This window comes from Amblyomma maculatum, chromosome 10 (genome assembly GCF_055883805.1).
Source record: "Amblyomma maculatum isolate TAMU_Amacu chromosome 10, ASM5588380v1, whole genome shotgun sequence".
NCBI classification, from domain to species: Eukaryota; Metazoa; Arthropoda; class Arachnida; order Ixodida; family Ixodidae; genus Amblyomma; species Amblyomma maculatum.
The window spans coordinates 161,212,398-161,235,205 of record NC_139353.1 but is presented as its reverse complement, the minus strand read 5'-3'; the positions used below and the strand labels follow the sequence as shown (position 1 = coordinate 161,235,205).

Here is a 22,808-nt window from a genome sequence, read left to right as displayed (position 1 = left end):
TACAGATTCACAGACAGCATATCGCAATTACCTCAGGGGCAGGATTGCACCGCTAGCAGCTAAAATCCTGCAAGATAGTTACACCCGTGGCTACCAACCCATGGATAAACACTTAGTATGGGTACCAGGTCACCAGGGCATCCCAGGGAACGAGAGCGCACACGCCTCAGCCCGAGCATTTCTCCCCCGGGCACCCAATACGGATCTCGTGGAACCTCCTATCCCATTGCTAACTTACACCGAAATACTTCAGCACTTAAGATTATCTCGCCGGGTCTACCCTCCACCGGCAAAGACACTAGATAAAGGGGAGGAGATACACCTCCGCAAGCTACAGACCAACACTTTTAACAATCCACGCAGACTACACGCAATAGATCCAGAGTCATTTGACTCACAATGCAAATTCTGCGGGGAGAAGGCGGACCTATACCATATGGTGTGGGCATGCCAGCGAAATCAGACTGTCACTATTAATAACCAGCCAACGCAGGAGGGGTGGGAGGCAGCTCTGACCAGCTCGGACGCAAGGGTTCAAAAAGAACTCATCGGAAGAGCGCGGACAGCAGCCTACGCCAATGGGGTTCCGGACTGAGGACTCCAACCGCCGCTACAACCTCCTAATCATTTTCATTAAAATATTTTTACCACCACCAGAGAGCTCCTTGTTTGGTTCATAGGAAGGCAAAGGCGCAGTATCTGTCACACTTGCTCTGTGGACACCTGAACCGCACCGTAAGGGAAGGGAGGAAGGTGGGAGTGAAAGTGGAAAGAGAGAAAGGGGAGCCGTGGTGGAGGGCTACGGAGTAATTTCGACCACCTGGGGATCTTTAACGTGCACTATCGCACAGCACACGGACGCCACTTCGTTTCGCCTCCATCGGAACGCAGCCGCTGAGGTCGGGTTCGAGCCCGGGAACTCCGGCACAGTAGTCGGGCATCTAGCACCACGCCACCCCGGCGGGGCTCAGAGAGCTCCTTGTAGGCGCTTTCTGTGAACCAATTATTATGTACTTTCAAATTGCGCGTCAATCCCTTCCTTTGCCATTTTTCGGTTCTACTTCCGGTTGCTTGATGTCACATCCTTGACGTCTCCACTACGGCAGCCCTTTCTCTTTTTCGCTTTAACTCCAGCCACCCTCCCTTCCCTTACTGCGCGATCAGGGCCCATATTCCGAGTTTTGCATCGTTATCGTGAGTGTCGCTATCTGAGTCACCTGATTGGTGGAAACACTGGAAAATGATGTTACTCTCTCTTCCGGTTCCGCAGTGGCAACACCCAGTTCCGGCGTTTCGACCAATCACATGACTCTAGGTCACGTGAGATAGAGACACACCGATAACGACACAAACTGGGAATACGAGCCCAGGTGTCCATAGAACGTCTGAAAATTACTGCGACTTACCTTTCATGTGAACCAGTTATTCTAATTAATTACCTAATAAGCTTATTGGACAAATTATTTTTCGGTGACAATATTCTAGGTCACCCTCTATCGATTGACACCAATCATTAACCTCTACCACTTCTCAATTACAACTGCTGCGGACACGATTTTGAGGGACACGTTATGCGGACATGGTTACGGACACGGTATGCGGACATGGTCTGCGGAAGCGGTCGGGCAAGGTGTGGGGATACGGCGTGCGGACACTCTCTGCGGAGAGAAATCTGTGAACATAGTGAAATAATGCTTTTTCATTAAAGAAGATTTTGGGGAATAAATGGGGGCTTAGGCTAAAGCTTTCTTCCCCGTCATTTTTGAAGGGTGCGAACAAAAGTTATTTCTCTCTGTCTCTCTCCTGGTGCATAAAATTTCCCTGGCCATTCCTGGTTTTCCCCATTGCTACACACCCTGTCACGACAACATCTGATTTGGAGCTGGAGCACACGTGCAGCAGTACCAGTCTCGAAGAGAAAAGGGTGACCATGCAGATTGGAGAACTTATATACACATGAAAAATAATAAAGTATGGTTCATGGTTTGACACCTTTGCCCTCGTCTTCGTTTTAGTGGTGCGGCCCAAGGCAGCTGCTGCACCAAGATTCCCACATGTCAACAGGCCCATCAGAACCGAAGCACCCAAGCCCGACTTTCTGCAGCCTTTAATGAAAGCCAGCCGCTACTGGTTCTAGTAGCTGCTAATTCGATTGGCTACTCGTACCAGTGGCTAATGGTTCCAGTGGTTAATGGTTACAGTAGATTTCGTTCCAGTGGCCAATGGTTCAAGTGGCTACACGGAATTTGGCAATAAACCAGTAGTACTGGAACCAGTCGAATTCCAGCAGGAAAACTGTAGGAAATTTTTACTTGGGAGTATTTCAATTGTGGAGAATACCTCAGTAATCTGCGGCTCGCTGATGACATTGCCTTGTTAAGTAACTCAGGGAATGAACTGCAAGTTACTGGAGAGGATGATTGATGACCTGGACAGGACTGCAGAAAGGTAGGCTTGAAAATCAATATGCAGAAGACTAAGGCAATGTTCGTCAGCCTCGGCAAGGAACAGCAGTTCACAATAGCGAAGCACTGGAAGTGATAGGTGATACTTAAGACAGGTAGTAACCGCGGAATCAGACCATGGAAGGGAAACCTATGAGAATAATATTGGGATGGAGCGCATTAGGCAAGTATTTGCAGATGATGACTAGCTGCTTATCGGTATCGCTCAAGAGGAAACTATATAGCAGTTGTACTTTACCTGTACCAGAGTCCCTCGAAGTATTGAGGGACTCTGCCTGTACTCACCTATGAAGCTGAAGCGTGGAGGTTAACGAAAATGGTTCTACTTAAGTTGAGGACAACGCAGGGGGCTACGGAACGAAAAATAGTTGGTGTGACGTTAAGAAATAGCTAAAAGGTGCAGAGTGAGTCAAACAAATAGCTCGAGGTAGTGACATTCTGATGGAAATCAAGAAGAAATGGGCATGAGCAGGACATGTAGAGCGTAAAGAGGACAACCGATGGCCGCTTAGGGTAGCAAATTGGATTCGAAGGGAAGGAAAGTTTAGCAGAGGGTGGCAGGAAGTTACGTGGGCGAATGAGGTTCAGTTCGCTGCGGTCAAGTGGATGCAGCTAACACAGGGCCGGTTTGATTGGAGGAATATGGGAGAGGCTTTCGCCCTGCAGTGGGTATAGTCCGGCTGACGATGATGATTATGATGATGATAAATTATGGAACGCCGGTGAACTTTGATGCGTTCAACGGAACGCTGGTTGTGTTCGACAAGGAGTCCGAGATCTACCGTGGGCAGCAGCAACGCTCAGGCTTTTCCATTTCTTCACTGAGAAATGTGACCGGAAGCTGAGAACCGAAACCGGAACTTGGCTAGCGGTCATCTTGACTCCCAATTACACACCTAATTGGTTCTAATTAATTTCTTAGTTAACCCACATTAACCATTTTGTCACTTGCACACCTTTCCTTGACACGAAACCCGCCTGCATAGTCATACAATGCTTGCGCATTTATAGGAGTGAAACCTTCAGCACAATACCTCCTCGCACCTGTAGAGCTGCACAAAACGACTCCACGCATACACATTTCACATTGCTCGGACCTGCAGCCGTAGTCACGTGCACGCGTGCTAAGCAATCGCCGGGGAACGGATTTCGCCCTATAATCAGCTCTTCTTACATGAGAGCCTAATACGCATACCGCCGATGATCTTTGACCATGCCGTCGGGATCGATTTCGTCTCACGGGCAGCACACGTGCCGTTGAGGACAGCGATCCGCGCCTGCCGGAGCGGGATTGGTGGCTGCTCCTGGCCCTACGGGGCTGGGACTGGTAGGTGACTGCCGCTTGCGGCGCGGGCTAGCCTGTCACCGTATGTTTATCTTTTGTAGGCCGTCATTGCACCCTCTGACGTTTCGGTAGGGAACGACGGCTGTTACGACGCGGGTTTTTCTCCCCCTCTTATTTTTCTTTGTTCTCTATTTTCTCTTCTGTCCGCACGAGGCAGCAAAGGTGGCTCAGCTGTACTAGAATACTAGTTCACTATACTCAGCTACAGAGCCAGTAGCAGGTCCCAGCCGCTACAATTTGCGCCTGCCGGACATTCCAGAGATCCTGAGTCCGTGTTATACACGAACAGAAAGGCTCGTACTGCACATTCGACTCGAGTTCACACAAATACCATCGCGGCATTGCCGACAGACTGACCCAGATGAGGGGATGAGGTATGCCATGTTGATGAGCCTAACAGACTCCTTCGTGGCTTAAGCTCAAGTAGAGAGAGAGAACAGGCATCGGGCGGCCACTAGCGAAATCCGTGATTGCGACCAGAAGTTCTTTGTACTAAAAGAGGGAAGGAGGTTGTGCAGTTGGAATAGTTTCTGCCATGGGGATCCTTCGTGCACTGACATCGCATAGCCCACGGACGCCTTTGCATTTCGGCTGCAAAGGTCGGATTCGAACCTGCTGGGTACCCGGTTAAAAACCCTACCGCGGAAATAATATATGATATCGTTACGGGGGAAATAGGTTTAATATTTACAGAATATTTGGGGAATGCATGAAAGCTACATACAGTCTCAAGCACAGTCTCAGCAAAGCTTATTCCCGAACGAGTCTACGCGCCACCACTTCGTTCTCCTTTTTTCACAAGCGCCACCGTCCACTTTGTACTTGTCTTGCACATGCGCAACACAGCGCAGCGCAGCGTAATTGACGTAACAGCTTCCCCCGGAACAGATGAAGCTCGTTCTCGAGCGAGTCAAGAAGATTGGGAATAGCAGCGTTTCAGTCGTGCCACATGAGCCAGCTGGGTCGTCCGCTAGCATCGATTTGTCGATATTACTTTGGCGATAATAAGTTACTTCACTTAAACGAGTTACAACAACGAAGGGTCCGGCGTATTGCCATAAGAAGTTCTGGCATACTCCGCGGCGTCGCAATGGCGTCCAAAGCCAAACCAAGTTTCCGGGTTCATAAGTTACTGCAGCATGAGCCCCATCATACCGAAACTTTGTGCGGTCTTGGGAGGCGATAGTTCGCAAACGAGCAAGATGACGCGCTTCTTCAGCCAGACAAAGATGTTGCGAGACGGATGGGTCATCGTGCACCGAGAATGGAAGAATGGTGTCCAGGAAGGTTGATGGTGAGTGCGCGTAAAGAAGGAAAAAAGGAGAATATCTGGTCACTTCATGCTTAGCTGTGTTATAAGCGTGAGTTACAAATGGCAAGACGGCATCTCAGTTCTTGTGATTTGCTGTTACGTACATTGACATCATGTTAATGAGAGTCCGGTTTAGACGCTCGGTAAGGCCGTTTGTCTGAGGGTGGTAGGGAGTAGAATGACGGTATTCGGAGCCACAGAGCCGTAAAAGTTCTCCCACGATATCTGCAGTGAACTGCCGACTGCGATCACTGATAATGACTCGGGGGGCGCCGTGGCGAAGTACGATTTGGTGTAATAAAAAGTTCGACATATCGGTTGCTTTGGCAGAAACGAGTGCAGACGACTCCACATACCAGGTCAAGTAGTAAATAGCTACGATAATCCAGCGACGGCCGTTAGACAATTTGGGGAAAGGATTAATCAGATCAATTCCAATTTTCTCGAAAGGTGATCTAGGGGACTTTACAGGTTAAAGAAGGCCAGCAGGTGTCGTGGTGCTTTGTTTGAGATGTTGGCAAGGGATACAACTTGCTATATGACCTGAAGTGATGTCGTCATGCATCGCATGTAGGACAGCATTGCGGAGGGAAGCCGGGACAACAAGCAGAAGACGGGCACCATCAGTTGAGTAGTTCTTTTTGAGGAGTAGACCACCTTGAGTAATAAAAGGTGTAGATGCAGAATTTCGCCCCTTATCAAACAACGGAGTAAGTTCATGGTCTTGACTTTGCTCTTGCCGGAACTTTACGAGGTCTGGTAATGTTTCGCTCACAGGCGCCAGGCAGTCGTCCAGATCATCTTCACCGACTGCCGTGCATGGAAGAGGAAATCGGGACAAACAGTCAGCGTCGGCGTGGCGGCGACCATTCTTATAGGACACAGAAAAGTCATATTCCTTTAGACGTAATGCCCAGCTGGCTAATTGACCGGAGGGGTTTTTCTTCCCCAACACCGCGAAAGCTGGCACTTCGGTCCCAAGCGAACATTATTGTAAGTCCAAGGCGATTTTTAAAACTGAGACTCATCACAGAAATTGTGGCACCAGTATCCACTAAAGCTAACGTATTTACACCATTTACAGCAACATGCACTTTGTTCTTCAACATCACAGTAGGCAGAGAAATTGGCGAAGATGACCTCCCCGCCATAGGCCGCTCCTGCTAGTTTCCCGATGGTGGCGTAGGCGAGCGTCTACGTGGGGACGGGGACCATACTCGGCGCGGGTGTGATGGTGTGAAGCTGCGGTCAGAAGCGGGAGAGGCACTGCGAAAGACGCCCGGGCGAGGCTGTAGTGAACGAGGTTGATGCCACTCAATGCTGTGATCACGGAAACCTGTCTAGGGGCGGGTCCAAGAACGCGAGGACTGGTGTCGCCGGCGTTGACAAAACCGCGCTATGTGCCCGCGGCGGCCGCAGTTGTAACAAACGGGCGACTCACGAAAAGCGTAGGCGCTGGATCCGGACGAATTCGACGGGGGTTGAGAGACGATAGGAGCTTCATGACGTACGTTTGAATCTGGAGGAAGAGGAAAGCGGCTGGTCAGAGGCGAATAGGCGCGCTCATTGTCGTAGGAGTAGCTCGGAAGTTCTGGTTGACACGCCCAAGAGGCTGGATGTTCAGCCTGCTGCGGCTGAACTGTGCATTCCGAGTACACAGGTCGCGCGTCGGCGTCCTGCAGGTGCTTGGCTAGCTCTTCACTCACAACTCTCCGCACCAGAGAGGCGAGATCATCGTGGACAGTATAGTCAACGCTGGCAACTGTTGGGACATTGGAGAGGCATCCAAATTTGGGCACAATACGCCACATTTTTAAAGATTCAAATGTACGGCAGTACTGGATAACGTCCGAAGTACTGGCTAGGGTTTCTTTGTGATAAGTAAATTATAAACATCTACGGCGAATCCTTTTAAGACATGGCCAACCTTGTCTTCTTCGGGCATGCGTCTGCTAACAATGCGGCAGAGCTTCAGGAATTCCTCTATGTATGTCGTGCAAGTCTCTCCAGGTACCTGTGATCGTTGGGAAAGGGTTTGCTCAGCCTTGCGTCTCTTTGATGTGAAGTCTCCAAAACAGTTGGTTATCTCTTCCACAAACTTATCCCAGGTAGAAAGATTGTCTTCGTGGTTCTCAAACCACAGCAGCGCCGTGCTGGCCAGAAAGAATACCACGCTCGCGAGTTGCATGGCGAGTCCCAGCGATTGTATTTGCTGACACGTTCGTAGTGCGTCAGCCAGTCCTCGACATCCTCATCGGCCAGATCAGAAAATGTTCTGGGCTCCCGCTGATGCAGCCACGAGCTGGACGGTACTTGGTGCTCCTGGCCTAAGTAGAAGCAGCTCCAGTCGAGCAGGAAGAGTGACCTTCTCTGTCGTGGTCGTGGCTTGCCATGGCTGTGAAGTCAGGAGGGAGCCCGGCCAAGCGTCTGCTTCGTCGATGATGTTCGGAACGTTCCAGGATGAGGCCAGCTGGGCTACTGAACCCGATACCGCCCCCAACCCTGCCCTTTCAACAAATTAGGATGGTGTAGTGCTTGTAATCGGCATCTAGCCGAATGTTACTACTCTGTTGGCCACTAGGGAATAAAACAAGGCGGCTTAACTAACAGGCTCGCTTCATCAGTGTCTCGCCCAATCAAATCAACCGAACCCCATCACAGTCTCCGGGAACACTAAGATGGTGTCAAAACTGCTCTTTTATCTCATGTGAGTACCACTACATCAAGAGTCAGTCCGTCCAATCACCCATCAGCAACAAGCGGCTACCGGCAATCGTAGCCATGACACATGTGCTCCCTGCCTTCCCAAGTTTTGTCCGGCGCGCTACCGACGACAACAATATTGGTCACGAATGGACGAAGTGGATAGAAAGGTTCGAAAACTTTCTTTTAGCTTAGATGCACGCGAAAAAGCGCTCCTCCTGCACTACGTCGGTGAAGAAGTCTACGACATATATCGCTCGCTCCCCGAGAGCGCTGCGCAAGGTGCGACGGCTACAAGCAAGACCCAAACCACGCAGAGTACATCGACGCCAGAATACGATGCCGCTCGAGCGAAACTGAATACATATTTTGCGCCGCGAGTGAACTCAACATTTGCTATCTATAAATTTCGTCAAGCTCAGCAAAACGTTGGTGAGTCACTGGACGCCTTCTACACGCGCCTCCGTTAGCTTTCTCGTCACTGTAACCTCGAAAACGTAGACTCTGAAGAACCAAATCATTATAGCCACAACGTCGTCTCGCCTCCGAAAGTATGCCATGCTTCATTCCCTCACGTTACCGAACTTACTTAGGCAAGGAAGAATGCTCGAGGATGTCGAACGGGATGTGTCCGAAATCGAAAAGCACGTCGATAACAATGCGGCGGTGTTCGCAGTACACAAGGAAGGACAACACCATGGCCGACATCCAAGAATTGAACGACAGATGCCACGGAAGGCATACACACTGCAGCGACCTCGTGTCTCGTCAGCAGATTGTCGCAACTGTGGCGGCAAGTGGCCTCACTAAGGCGGTCGATCCAGTTGTGCTGCATGGGGCAAGACTTGCAAGGCATGTAACAAGGTTGGTCATTTTGCACGATTCTGTCGCTCAACCAGGAGAACAGTACACGCAGTGGGCTGTGACAATGACTCAGACAGACATTAAGCCTGCAGTAAGAAGAGTTCACGTACTAGAGAGCCTGCAGCCACCTCTGACACCAGTCCAAGCAGCGACGAGTACGTTTTTGTTGCCATGACTTCCTCTCAAGCAAGTTCATCTCCAAAGGCTATTGTCAGTGTCAACAATGTGCCAGTCACTTTCGTAATCGACACGGGTGCTACAGTGTCAATTGTTGGCGAAAATGACTTCAAGAGCTGTCGCCTAAATGTGAATCTCCAAGAAACATCCATCAGAGTTTTCCCATACAAATCAACGTCTTCACTTGAACTTTTGGGCAGTCTCTGTTACAATGAGATACAAAGATAAGTGCATTGAAGAAGACATTTTTGTCATTCCAGGAAACTGCACCACTCTTAAGCTTCACAGCAGCAACCAACCTGGGGCTTGTCCAGATCACGTACCAAGTTTCTGACAATCCAGGTGACAAGTCAGTCGTGGAAGCATTCCCTAAATTACTGTGAGTTGAGCTAGTTGGTGCATCATTTTTTAAAAATACACAGCGCAACAAACATAGGACAAGCGAGTAGACGGGAACAGCACTGTTCCCGTCTACTCGCTTGTCCTATGTTTGTTGCGCTGTGTATTTTTAAAAAAATTCCCTAAATTGTTTAGTGGAGTTGGAAAACTCAAAAACCAGCACATCCATCTTTTTGTGAGCGACTCAGTCTCCCCTGTTGCACAACCACACAGACGTATTCCGTTTGCCTTACGTGATGCCACAGAAAAAGAACTGGAACGCCTCCTGTCAGAAGACATCATAGAGCCAGCCATCGGACCTACACCATGGGTGTCCCCTGTGGTTATTGTGCCCAAAGCACATCAGCCTGATGAAATTCAAATCTACATACACATGCGTGTCGTGAACAGTGCTATTCAACGTGAACGACATTTGTGTCCGACAGTGGATGACATCATTGTTGCCTTAAATGGAGCAACAGTATTCTCCAATTTTGACCTGAAGAATGAATATCACCAGTTGGAACTTGACACTTCTTCAAGGCAGCTCACTACTTTCTCGACACATGTTGGCTTGTTTAGCTACAAACGTCTCAACTTTGGCATCAGCAGTGCGGCTGAAATATTTCAAAACACCATCCACCAAGTGCTCAATGGCATCCCGAATGTCCTGAATGTTAGTGGCGACATCCTTGTTTTTGGACAAACAAAACCGGAGCATGACGCCTCATTGAAAACAGTTCTGCAGCGGCTCCAAGAAGCTGGACTGACACTCAACGGAAAAGAGTGTCACTTTCATCAACTAGAACTGAACTTCTTTGGACTTATTTTCTCAGCTGACGGCGTTCGTCCTGATCCCAAGAAGATACCAGCCTTCCTACAAATCAAAACGCCAGTCACCGCAAGAAGTAAAGAGCCTGCTAGGCATGATCAACTATTCAGGCAGATTCCTGTGAAATCTAGCCGACCTCACACAGCCATTACTTGAACTGACATTGAAGAAAGTTGCATGGGAGTGGACAGAACGACATCGGAATGCTTTTGAGAGCTTAAAGCAAGCCGTCTGATGCATCCACCCTTGCTTACTTTGACCCATCCAAGCCGACAGAACTGGTAGTAGATGCAAGTCTATATGGACTAGGTGCTATCCTCACACAACGTGTCAGTGAACACATTGCAGTGATAGCCTATGCAAGTAGAGCACTCACACCTGTTGAAAGCCGCTATTCCCAAATAGAACGTGAGATGCTCGCAGCTGTATGGGCAATGGAACACTTTCGCCTTTATCTTTGTGGAATTCACTTTCTTTTGCTGACTGATCACAAGCCTTTAGTGAGCATACTGGGAAACCCAAGATCATCACCATCTGCCCACATTGAGCGCCTCGCTCTACGCACTCAACAGTACACGTTTGATGTACAGCACACCGCAGGAAGTAGCAACCCTTCCGATTACCTTTCCAGGCATCCGGTTCCTGAGATGAAAATACATGCCCGCATCGACAAAGTACCCAACGAGTACGCTAAAATGTCTACTGAAAGGGGTCACCAAGAAGGGTAAACAACGCCATAACACTGATAGTTATTGAACCACCCATCATTCTCCCGCAAAAATTTTCGATCTAGCTTCTGCAACACCATGGAGATATCGGCGATTAAAAATGACCCTTCCAATTTTCCCTCTCAACTCGTACGCCGAAGGGAGCCATAAAAAAATAAAGAATACAAGCAAGTTCAAAGCTCCGCCCAGACATACGTCACTTCGACGAACTTCCGGTTGCCGCGCGCTCGCCCGCTGGCGTACTCGCGCCAACCCGTCCTCGCTCGCACACGCCTGAAAAGTTCGCCAGTTCGCGCAGCGACAGTTAGTGTAACCGCGAACCCGTGGTTACCCTATGTTACACGGCGGACCAAACCATGGTTACACCACTAACCGCGGTAATCGCAAACCGAGCTTGGCGACCTCGGTTTGCGTCGTTAACCGAGGTTATGGCGGCGTCTGTTGACGGAAGCTACTCGTCGACGCCCGAGTGCGCAAAACGTACGAGCGGATCTGCTTCACAAAGTTATTCATTTGCCCACTGTATCACGTTTAAAGATCGATGTATAGAATATGGTGCCGCCCGACGTCTTCGATTACGGCCGACAGCGCAGCAACTGCGTAGTGAAGCCTTGTCTTGCCTGCAATATCGTTTGAACGGCTTGTTGCTGAGCAGAACGTCAAAAGATGCGCGGCCTTAGCTATGAAAGTACACGAGTTTGCAACGCTTGCAGCACGGCATGCCGCGAGCAGGCTGAGGTACGTTACACAATTACCACGGGGGTGTGGCGCGCTAGCGCGGCGAACGACGGCGCCGTGCGTGACCGTCCCTAGTCGTCGCTAGGCCTAAATTGTTTCGCTTCGAAGCCGCGGTGGTCGACGCTTTGGAACATTATCAACGCTGTCGTAAATCGTCTACTTATGAAACTGCCTTATAGTGAATCCTATCCTGCCATAGTAAAATAATTATAGGAGTAACTCTGCCGACGCATAGCAAGTACGAGCAGATCGGATCAGCCGAAATGCACCAGCGGCAGCTGGCTTGAGCAGAAGATTACAGATACCTCGGTATAATACTAACGAATAAACTTAGCTGGAACAAACATATTGACACTGTATGCTCATCTTCTTTCCGTAACCTTTGTTTTCTAAGACATAAGTTAAAACAAGCTCCTTCCGACGTCAAACAGCTAGCATATAACACGATGATTAGACCTAAACTTGAGTATGCGTGCACTGTTTGGGATCCACACACTAAAACTAACATTAATGTTCTCGAAAGAATTCAACGCAAGGCTGTTCTGTTTATATTTTCTAAATATCGCAGCACTGACTCACCATCTACCCTAATGCTTAAACATAACATACAGTCCCTTGAATCTTGGCGCAGAATACACAGGCTAAAATTCCTCTTTCTACTAAAAAATAATAAATTATCAATGGCTCCTGATTTGTATCTTAAACCGGCATCGTCTAGGGCAACAAGAAATACGCACACCGAATCACTAACACCTTACTTTGCCAGAACTAACATTTTCAAATTTTCTTTTTTCCCGAGCACTATAACCGAATGGAATAACCTGCCATTATCATCCCTTCAGGACCTTGATTCCTTAGAAAAGGCCGTGCATTGATTTGCTGTCTTGCTTGTACTTGTGTAAATTTTATGTTCATGTTTTTGCACTTTATGCTTTTCTGTTTTCTTTTGGAATTGTTGCCCCTCCTGCCAGGACCCTTCACTGGGTCTGCAGTATGATCAAATAAATAAATAAATAAATAAATAAATAAATAAATAAATAAATAAATAAATAAATAAATAAATAAATAAATAAATAAATAAATAAATAAATAAATAAACTAGCTTGTATCACGGCTATCGCTCTTACCAGCAATTTGCTGCTGGTCAGCGATCCTCACGAGGGCTTCATACTTGATATTCGGCTCAGTATTCCAGACGCCAACAAATTTTAGCACGCTTTATTTCGGACATCGGGGCTAACGATCCGCCGTGTCGTTCGCGAACGGTATGCGGAAGGAGGGGCCACAGCGGCGGTATAGTGCTCTAGAATATTGGGCAGTGTGACGACCGCGCGCGAAATGCATAGGAGCGGGGGGCCGCTTTTGCGTACGGCGGCGCGCTACGTCCAGGCACCCTACTTTTGCGATGACGGAGGCGCTGCAGCGCAGAGGGCACCACCAGCAACTGGTGTGTCAGCCGTCCGAGCACCCGCGTATGCGCGCAGCGCGGCGGGGCGGATCAGTACGTTCTTTTTCGCTTGTGCCTCGTCTCGATCTGCTAGTGTCAACATTTTACAAATATGCCGACTAACGGGGCTCAGTACTGTTAGCGCTCATCTAATATATTTTCCATTTTGGCCGTCGGCAACACCTCGGGGAAGCAACATGACAGTAGTTGGGCTATAGTGCTCTTGGGCTCCGAAGAAAACAGCTTGGAGAGGGGCGCGCGCACGAATTCAGACTCGCACAGCACGGTTCATTCGCCGTGCAGCTTGAGTTAGCATTCCTAAAGCACCTAATTCGCGTTTTGGAATGTAGTCGCTTTGAAAAGAGGGCGGTGTGGAGCCAGGATGTATGAAGAAGTCAAAACGTGCAACACATGCGTTCGAGCGCTGAATAAATACAGCTGGTCATCAGTAACCAATTATTAAGTCCAAAATGATATATTCCGTTGATTGACGTGAAAACCATGCCGACTGCATTGCGTCACCTGAAAACACTAGAAAAGTCGGCATTGCAGATCGATTGAATTAAATATAGAGTATCCCGCTGAAGGTAGATGATAGCAAGGAGATGAACAACGAACGACAAGCAGGTAAACAGGCTATTGAATAACAGAACACAGTGGGTCTGGAAACGTGTAAGAAGTAGGAGGTAAAGACTGCAAAAAAAAAAAAAAAGTGTCGCCTAACAGGGAGAGAGAAAGAGGTGTGTGGGAGGCATGCGGCATCGTGAATAGAGCGACCGTGAAGGTGAAGAAAGGGTTGAAATTTTTGTGCGGCACGGCAAACGTACGACTCAGAAAGCGGACAATTAAAGATAGAGACATATGAAAGGCAATAAAGAAAAACGGAAACAGCCGAGCTTAAAAACCAATTGAAGCCATGGGAAAACGAAAGCAGTGCACAAACAATTAAGCTACAATTCGGGCGTGCAATCGAACGCGTGTAGAGGTATGACTGTTGATATTTAGGAGTCAACAACTTAGTGAAAGTGTACGTTAATCTAAGGAAAAACCTTTTTTTTTCTTTCAATAAACTAGAATTTCTTGTAACGGATGGCTTTAAATACCCGGAGATGCGTGTTTACTTAAGACATTTAATCTCAATGCGTTATAGCTTGACGGTAACTTAATTGTCCCAGAAAATGTTTTCATTCTAAGTAGTTTTTTTTTATCCTGCGTGCTCAAGCAACAGGCAATATGCAAGTGATTCTTACCCCCAGAAAATCGCTCTAGGGATGTTTTGGTAACATACAAAATGAAAAAGAAAAAGAATAGCTTTGAAAAAAAAAAAAAAGGACGCATAGAGGACGCAGATGCTATAGTATGCGCGTAATTCGCTACCGCTAGACCATTATTATAACGTTAAAACGTTTAGTTTACTATATGGCGGGATTTTCGATCAGCTTCTAACACGCTGCGAAAGAGAGGTTGTAAGGCCGGCACTCGGTTTCTCACCATGAACAAAAACTGCGCAATAGGCTCGAAGCTAGGTCACAGTTTGCCCAACAATTTGACTCGAGTGGTCTTTCTGGACTCCTGCGCAATTCATATTTTGCAACATTCCTGTAGAGTGTTGAAGCTGAAACATTTTATCTGCTTGGAACAGAAAGCTTACACTTGAAGTAATGAAATTTCATGTGCTTTTGCGGCTTCGCTTTTTGCGAAGTCAAAGAAACGCGACAACAGTTCCCAAAGGAAAATATAATTAAACTTCCTTGGAAGTATTTCACGTGCAATATCAACCTTGTTATAATTTTCTTAGGGAAACAATTATAGCCTGATTAGTTCTGTAAAGAGTAGTCGCCAAATCGCCCCATTATAGTCCTTTACCTAGTATATTCGATTACTCATATTTCGTACCACACAATGGAAAATAAACACGCATTAGTGTCCGAATTTGAATTTAACCTTATATTAATTACTTGCTTATTAGGTGCTCCTCATTTGTTTCGCATTTTTCCGTTTTCTCTCAGTGCGCGACAAGAACCGCAGTACTTGCCAAGGTGACAAAACACCACGCTTCGTTTGAAACAATGCGTACAAATAGCTCATCTGACGATTTCTGGCTGTTCGCAGGAATAAGAAACGTTGAAAGAGTTTCAAATAGCGATTCAAACATCGCGCGCTGCTCCGAAGGAATATCAAAACGATCATGGCGTCTCCAGATTAACGTAATGGAATGGCAGGGATGAGTTTAAGCACTTGTAATAAGTAGCCCCTTTATTAAATATCGCACCATTTGCGTAGCGTGTCAAAATAGCTCCAAAGAGAACGGCGCCCCTCCTCTGTACCCCCGCGGCCGCTACGCGCCGAGCGGCGAACGTGGCACCGTTGTTGCACGTCGCGCCCTCTCGCAGTAGTTGGTTCCTGTCATCGCAAAAGCGGCCCGCTCTCCGGCGCCGGTCGTCACACTGCCCAATATTCTAGAGCACTATATCCACGGTGCGCGTGACAATGTATCGGCCACCTTATTCATGCTGCCGCGGCGGTACTCAATGGCTCACGCGTAACGTTGCAACGTCAGCGCCCATCTCGCGAGTCTGCCTGCGGGGTTTTTCAGCCTCTTTAACCACGAAAGTGCCTGGCGATCTGTCTGCATGGTGAAAACCGCTCTATCTAAGTACATGTCTAACTTTGGCAATGCGAACATTATCGCCAGGCATTCCTTTTCGGTCACGGAGTAATTTATTTATATATTTTATTTACAAATACTATGTCTTGGAGGGGAGACATAGCAGGAGTTTCTAAATACAATAGCAGAAACAAATAACACCAGTAACATAACAATAGATAACATAGAAGTATTCAAAACAGATCAACAGGTCAAATTGTTATGCAACTGGACAACGAACTCTTCAATTGGCAATGAGTGAAGTGGGCCGTCCAAGTGACTCAAAATTTCAATAGTTAGTGGAAAAAAGAAAATTTAAAGCTATCTATACAAGGTCTGAAAGGAACAATGTTTAATGGGTGGTTCCGTCGGGCTGCACGTGAGCTTGAGGGCCCAAATGAGAAGGGTGCCCTGATGCCAGATGACATGTGAACGATCTTGTGCAGCATGATGATGCGTTCACGTGTGCGCCTACGGTCTAACGGTTGCAATGATAAGGTGTGCATATGTGAAAAAGGTGAAAAGTAGCGATCGTACCGTGCGAATATGAATCGAAGTGCTTTTTTTTTGTACAAATTCTAAACAGGCAGTGTCGCAAACCTGATCAGGGGACCAAGCAGTTGAGGCGTACTTCAGGAGCGGTCGAATTAGCGATTTGTAAGCAGTTAATTGACATTCCTTCGTGGCATTTTTTAAGGTTCATTTGAGGTAGCCAAGTTTGCGAAGTGCTTTTCCAGTAATGTCACCCTACTGACGACGATGAAGGATTGTGATGGCGTGGCAGAAGAGAAGGAAGAAGCGTTGGTTTCTTGGCGCTAGTAGGCTTCATCTTGTTCCGCTACATCAGCAGTGTAAATAAACACACCTTCTTATTACATCGTAACAACTTGGTGGAGGTGCTCCGTACGATCCCTACCTACAGCGCTGCAAGACCAACTGGAGCTTCGACGTAGTCGCCGCATCGCTGGACTGCCACAGCTCACGACCATCATGGACCACACCGACTTAAACCGTGCAAGCCGCGACGCTGCAAGCCAGGCTGGCGGCATGCCTGCCCACTCCAGCCCTATTCCGTCCCAGCCTTACCGGGAACCACGACCTTTTGCCGGAGAAGAAGGTGAGGATGTTGAGAAATGGCTACTTGATTATCAACGAGGTAGTCGGTACAACCGGTGGGACCCTCTTACCATGCTAACAAACGTCGTTTTCTTTCTCACTCACACGGCTATGACCTGGTTTGAGAATAACGAGGACAACTTGACGACTTGGGAACGATTCGCCACCGAGTTAAAACTGCGTTTTGGCGACTCTGTTCCCAGCAAAAAGCGCGCTGAGCAGACCCTTGCTCAAAGAGTTCAATTTCTCGATGAAACTTGTACAACTTACACAGAAGAGATCCTCAAGTTATGCAAATGTGTCAATTCCAACATGCCCGAGGAAGACAGAGTCGGTCACATTTTGAAGGGTATCGCGGCGGACGTGTACAACTTCTTAATCGCCAAAGACAACCTTGACACTGTCTCCGATGTCATTAGACACATCCGCGCGTGTCAAGCTTTTAAAACACGTCGTATTGCGCCGAAATTTGGGCGGCTGTCCAACGTGCCTACCGTGGCCAGTCTTGATGACCATGCCCAACTAGATCTTCCGTCAACTATGCGGCAAATGGTGCGCGAAGAACTTCTACGGATCAACACGCTTCCCCTGCATGAATCTGCTGAGGTTTCTGTCCAAAGGGCCTCTAGACGGCCGGCTTCACCACCACAAGCGATTCAAGTGCAGTCTTTCTCCCAAGCTCCTGAAATTGCGGCTTCTATTGACTACCCGCCAATGCATTTTGCCAACCCGACTGCGTCGATGCTTGAAGCCCCGAGGTATGACGTCACCTCAAGTGCACCTAGATATTCTATTCGATCTACAAGGATTCCTATGCAGTGTGAGCATTCAGCCAGACCTACGATGCGCCCTGTTGTGCCAGGCTCTTATCCACAACAGCATTTTATACCTTGCCCACCGATATGCTACCGCTGCGGCGTCGAAGGTCACATCGCCAGGTACTGCCGCAGTAGGTTCCCGCCACGCTATTACCGCCCGGTGCCTCCAGCAGTACCCAACAATCGGCAATACAGCCCCGTTTTCCAGCAATCCAATACTCCCCGTTGGTACTTCGGCAACATCCAGAACGGGAATCTCCGCGACCATTCCCCAGCATCTGAGCGAAGCGTTACTCCTCCACCCGGCTTCCGTGCGCGTCGTTCTCCATCACCGCGGCGGCGCTCCATGTCGCCCCATCAGGAAAACTAACCAGCGCGACCGATGGGGGTGAGGCCGCTGGAAATGTACTGTGTGCCAACATCCCTCCAACTGCAATGCTCAAAAACAAAATTCGTGTGTTCATTGATGGTGTGTGTACATTAGCTTTGGTAGATACGGGTGCGACTGTGTCTGTGATGAGTAATCAGTTTAGGCGCTTGTTGGGACGCAAAGTGATGTTTGAATATGACCGTGCTTCAACGTTTTGTGGTGTGAGTGAAGAGGCGTTGCGGCCACTGGGTGTGTGTAGTGCGCAAGTGTCTGTGGGTGGTGCAATTTTTCAAGCCGAATACGTAGTCTTACCCCACTCTACGCATGACATCATTTTAGGAATGAACTTCTTGAAGTTTTGTGGCGCTACCGTGGACTGCCGAAGTCAAGAGGTTCATTTTGATGGCCGCATCTGCCGACTCTTTTTGAAAGTGGCCGTGATGAAGAAACAGTGTTTAGTATTACCGAAGACACAGTACTTCCACCCTTGTCTGCCATGTTCGTCCCCGTGTCCGTTCCACTTCTTGAGCAGGTTTCATTCCAGGCCGTGGTGCACCCAGTTCACTCAGCATGCCTGAAGAAAAATGTAATTATCCCTCACTGTATGATCTCCGTGCATCACGGTAGTGCCTCGTTATGGACAATCAATCCATCGTACGAGCCCGCAGTTTTACCAACGGGATTGAAGCTTGCCTCTTGTGGACCCGATGCGACCCACGTCGTTGCTTTGCTCACAGATGCTACGAGTGCTACCGTACCTCTGCCTGCTGATGAAACTTCAATCTTCCGCATGATCAGCGCCGATCTCAGCTCACCTCAACGCCGTACTCTTGTGGATATTCTTCTACCTTTTTCGCCTATGTTTGACTTTTCTCAAACAGATGGAGTAACCTCTCGCCCTGCACATCGGACCCATCATAGCATCGACACTGGTTCGGCTCGTCCCATTCGTCAAAAGCCACATCGCGTGTCCCCATCTGAGCGCAAAGTCATTCATGAGCAAGTGGAGGACATGCTACGGAAGAAGGTGATATAGGAGTCATCTAGCCCCTGGGCTGCCCCTGTTATTCTTGTACGCAAAGACGGTTCGTGGCGATTCGGCGTCGATTATCAGCGTCTAAATTCTGTTACGAAAAAGGACGTCTATCCTCTTCCTCGCATAGACGATGCCCTCGACTGCCTCTCTGGTGCGTCCTATTTTTCTTGTCTTGATCTCAGATCTGGCTACTGGCAAATTCCAATGGACCCTGCGGATAATAAAAAAACAGCCTTCGTAACGCCAGATGGCCTTTATGAGTTTAATGTCATGCCATTCGGTCTGTGTAATGCACCAGCCACATTTGAACGCTTTATGGACACAGTTTTGCGCGGCTTAAAATGGGACATTTGTCTGCTACCTGAACGATGTCGTCATATTTGGGAAATCTTTCCAAGAACCCAATGACCGTCTAGTACGTGTCTTGAATTGTCTGCACAACGCCGCCCTAATTCTGAACTCGAAAAGTGCCGCTTTGGAGAGCGCCAAGCGCTGGTGCTAGGACACCTTGTCAATGGTCATGGTGTAATGCCGGGTCCCCAGAAAACCGCCGCTGTTGAGTCTTTTAAACCCCCGCAGACAGTGAAGGAGTTGCGCAGTTTTCTAGGGTTGTGTTCGTATTTTAGACGCTTTATACATCGCTTTGCTGACGTTGCTTACCCATTGACGTTCCTTCTCCACAAAAGCTCTACTTTTGACTGGACACCAGACTGCGACGCGTCATTCCGTCAACTGGGCCCGAATTACGGGCTCCGCTCACAAGTTTGTGAGCGTGACGTCAAAATTACGGAGCCGTGACGCAGCCTTGAGACGTCAATTGTGACGAGTATACGAAATCGTCCAATTACCAGTGACTTTTAGCGTGGCTCCGCCCCGGTAGTTCTGAATTCTCGTCAAACGCTGTTGCCACAGTGTGGCACAAAACTGAGCAGGGACCGTCTCCTAACTTTTTGTAATACGACGCAATTAATACGCAATAAATAAAACATACAAAGGTTTATTTTGGCAAGGTACTATTTTTAATATTGAATAACATTAAGCTCAAGTAGAAGCGTTCTTAGTTTTGTAATTATACTTGCTATTAGGTAACTTTGGTTGCCGCGAGGGTGCGCCGGCGGCGTCATGGCGGCCTGCAAGGAAACAGCTGATTGCCCAAGGAGGTGCTGCTTTCTTAAGCGTCGTCTGAAATCGAAGTACCGTGCGGGTGCCGTGAGCTGCTGAAAATCTAATAGAATGCAGTCGAAGTTCAGAGCCTGCAGCGATAAAATTTCATAGAGCGCTTGACACAGAAATGGACAAAGAAAACTTGCGGAAGTGTTTGTCGGCGCCTACTAGTATCGATGAGAAAAGTGCTGAAAGTGTAACGTGCAAGCTGTGTGGTTCTATTTGTTTCTCTTTAGGAAATGCAAGACGACTGTGAAGCATGTAGTGTAGGCCAAAATGAAGCTCCGTGGTTGCATGATCATCTGTTTGTATGTAGCTGGATAGTTTAGAAAAGAACATGATCATGGGAATGCTCCCACACCTGCCGGGACTGAACCTGAAGCCTTCATTTACTGCAGTGCCGCCGTGACAGGGCTTTCGATGTAGTGTTCATTGTAGTGTGCTCTGTATTTTTTTTTCTTTGTTCTCCGTGACTGGGTTGTTTTGCTTTTGAGCGATACCTTCTGCCCACACACCATTTGCTTTGTTTGTATACCTATGGGATCTTCTACTTATGAGCACTAAAACTCGCAATATTATGCATTAAATTTGTCAGCTTTACACTGTTTAGCATTAAGCAAATGCGTTCTATGCATCCTGACAGTATATGCAGGCTTGTAGTCCTGAAAGCCTCACTAATGGAGACTGCCCTATGCAAATAGTGTACATAGCACTACTTGTGTCATGTTTCTGCACTGCTAAGTGCCATACTTTGTTTCCTGCTTCTGAAATGTGCCAAACCTATGACAACTACTATGCAATCTTGTAATCATTAAGCAACTAATCTTTTGTGTCTTGCCTCTGCGTCGCAGTTTTATGCACAATACTTTCATTTCTTGCTTCTGAAGTATGTCAGACCTGCGATGAGTACTGTGCCAGCTTGCAGGCTCTAAAAATTATTCTTGTGTGTCCTCTCTGTGTAGCACAATTGTGCAGCACGTCAAATAACTGCCGATGCTATTGCAGGCAGTTGGTTTCGCTGCTGCATATTCAAGCGTGTGAAATGCTGCAGGAAAATAAAGGTGCACAGTGGATACACGTGCTTCTAAAAAAACTTCTGTGAGGCTTTCCCATTCCGATAGGCATCACAATTGCTGCCTCGCTGTGAAACACTTTAATTATGTACTCAAACACATGCACACATACAAACACCAACATACACGGTTGCAAGCAAGACAAATTTGACTTGATAGATGAGGTGTTTTAACGCATGGTTCGAGAAGATGCATCTGTATCACAACAGGTTTCTGGCACAGACATGAAACGAGAAGACGCTGCACTTGGCTGCCTGTGATGAGTTGGTCAGCTACGTGTGGTATATCACGGCCGGTTGCTGTGCTGGGATTGACGCCAAAGCGGTTGCCGCACCATGGGCAGCTGTGCCAGCCTCTGGTGGTAGGTTCTGTAGAACAGGCTCACAACATGATTCTGTATGGTTTTTCATTTTTCACTAGAGGTATGCATGGCAATAGTGATCCCACTTCCAAGTAGCCAGTGCACAGATGTGACCCTTTCTTGTCCAAGCCAGCAGCACCCCCTTCGTCTGCAGGCAGGCAGGAAGACATTGAAAAAAGTTACGCAACAAGGCATATGCTACACGCTCTTGCTGGTAGAGGAACGTCTAGTATTTTTGCAAGCACTGGAAGCGGGTCTTCAGCACGTCGATGCAGTTATCCACCATTAACCGAAAATGGCACGCTGTTAAGCACGTTCTTCGTCACGTCGTTGTCGACCTCAACAGCCTCATAAACTAACCGCCTTACTGACACAATGGAAGAGTCGCATCAAGTAGCTCATTGCCAGGTTTTGCTGACGATGACACTCATGGGCGTGCAGACAATGAATGATTGAACGTTTCAGCAACACTGCTGTAAGAACAGCCTTGCACTTCATATCGGTATAAATGATGCCCCATTCCTACTCAATACAGGCATCAAACACACACATCCCCATCTTCGTTTCTTATGTAGGCATTTCAGCAATGTACTAGTTTCTTATGTTCCAGCTTTTATAAAAGCCCAAGAACGGTAATACATGTGAGGCATGTGGAGCCTACCGTTAACTTATCTTGCAAACAGCAGCGCGGCTCAGTGTCGTGAATTCGACGACTCGCAGCAGGCCGGCCTCGACCTGTGTCATGCCTGTGTGCAGCCGAGAGTGTCGCCAGAAGAAAGCATCATGCCAAGATCCCACGTAGGGAGGTTCATGGCCAAAATCATGTTGGCATCTCATATCTGAAACAGGGACATCACAAGGCTGCTCGTAGACGACCGATGTGCCGTCGACAAACCCGACGACGCTGGGTATGCTGCCGTGACGAAGGAAGCCTTTCTTCTCCGCCGCCCTAGCTGCACGCCGCCGCAAACGCTTTCGAACTGTCGGCTGCGCGAGGCCGATGTTCGCCTCGTTGCCAGTAGCGGCTTGGAAGAGTTCGGAAAAAGCGCAGTGCACACATTATCTGCCGCCGCACAGACAGCGCACTCGGCCGCACACACCTATCTCAGTTCATCGCGTCGCACAGTCACTGTACTATATCCCTCTAGAGTAGCAACATGCGTCGAAACATCTAGCCGGGCACGTCAGTCTTCGTACACCGTTCTTCGCCGATGATCGCATCGGGGCGCCGCCG

The 22,808-nt window shown here is 48.2% G+C and overlaps 2 pseudogenes; one reads left to right on the top strand and one right to left on the bottom strand.

Annotated features, from left to right (window-relative positions):
• Nucleotides 1-6,316: 6,316 nt before the first annotated feature.
• LOC146177802 (uncharacterized) lies at nucleotides 6,317-7,778 on the bottom strand (annotated as a pseudogene).
• A 125-nt stretch (nucleotides 7,779-7,903) lies between these two features.
• LOC146177801 (uncharacterized) lies at nucleotides 7,904-8,635 on the top strand (annotated as a pseudogene).
• Nucleotides 8,636-22,808: the final 14,173 nt, after the last annotated feature.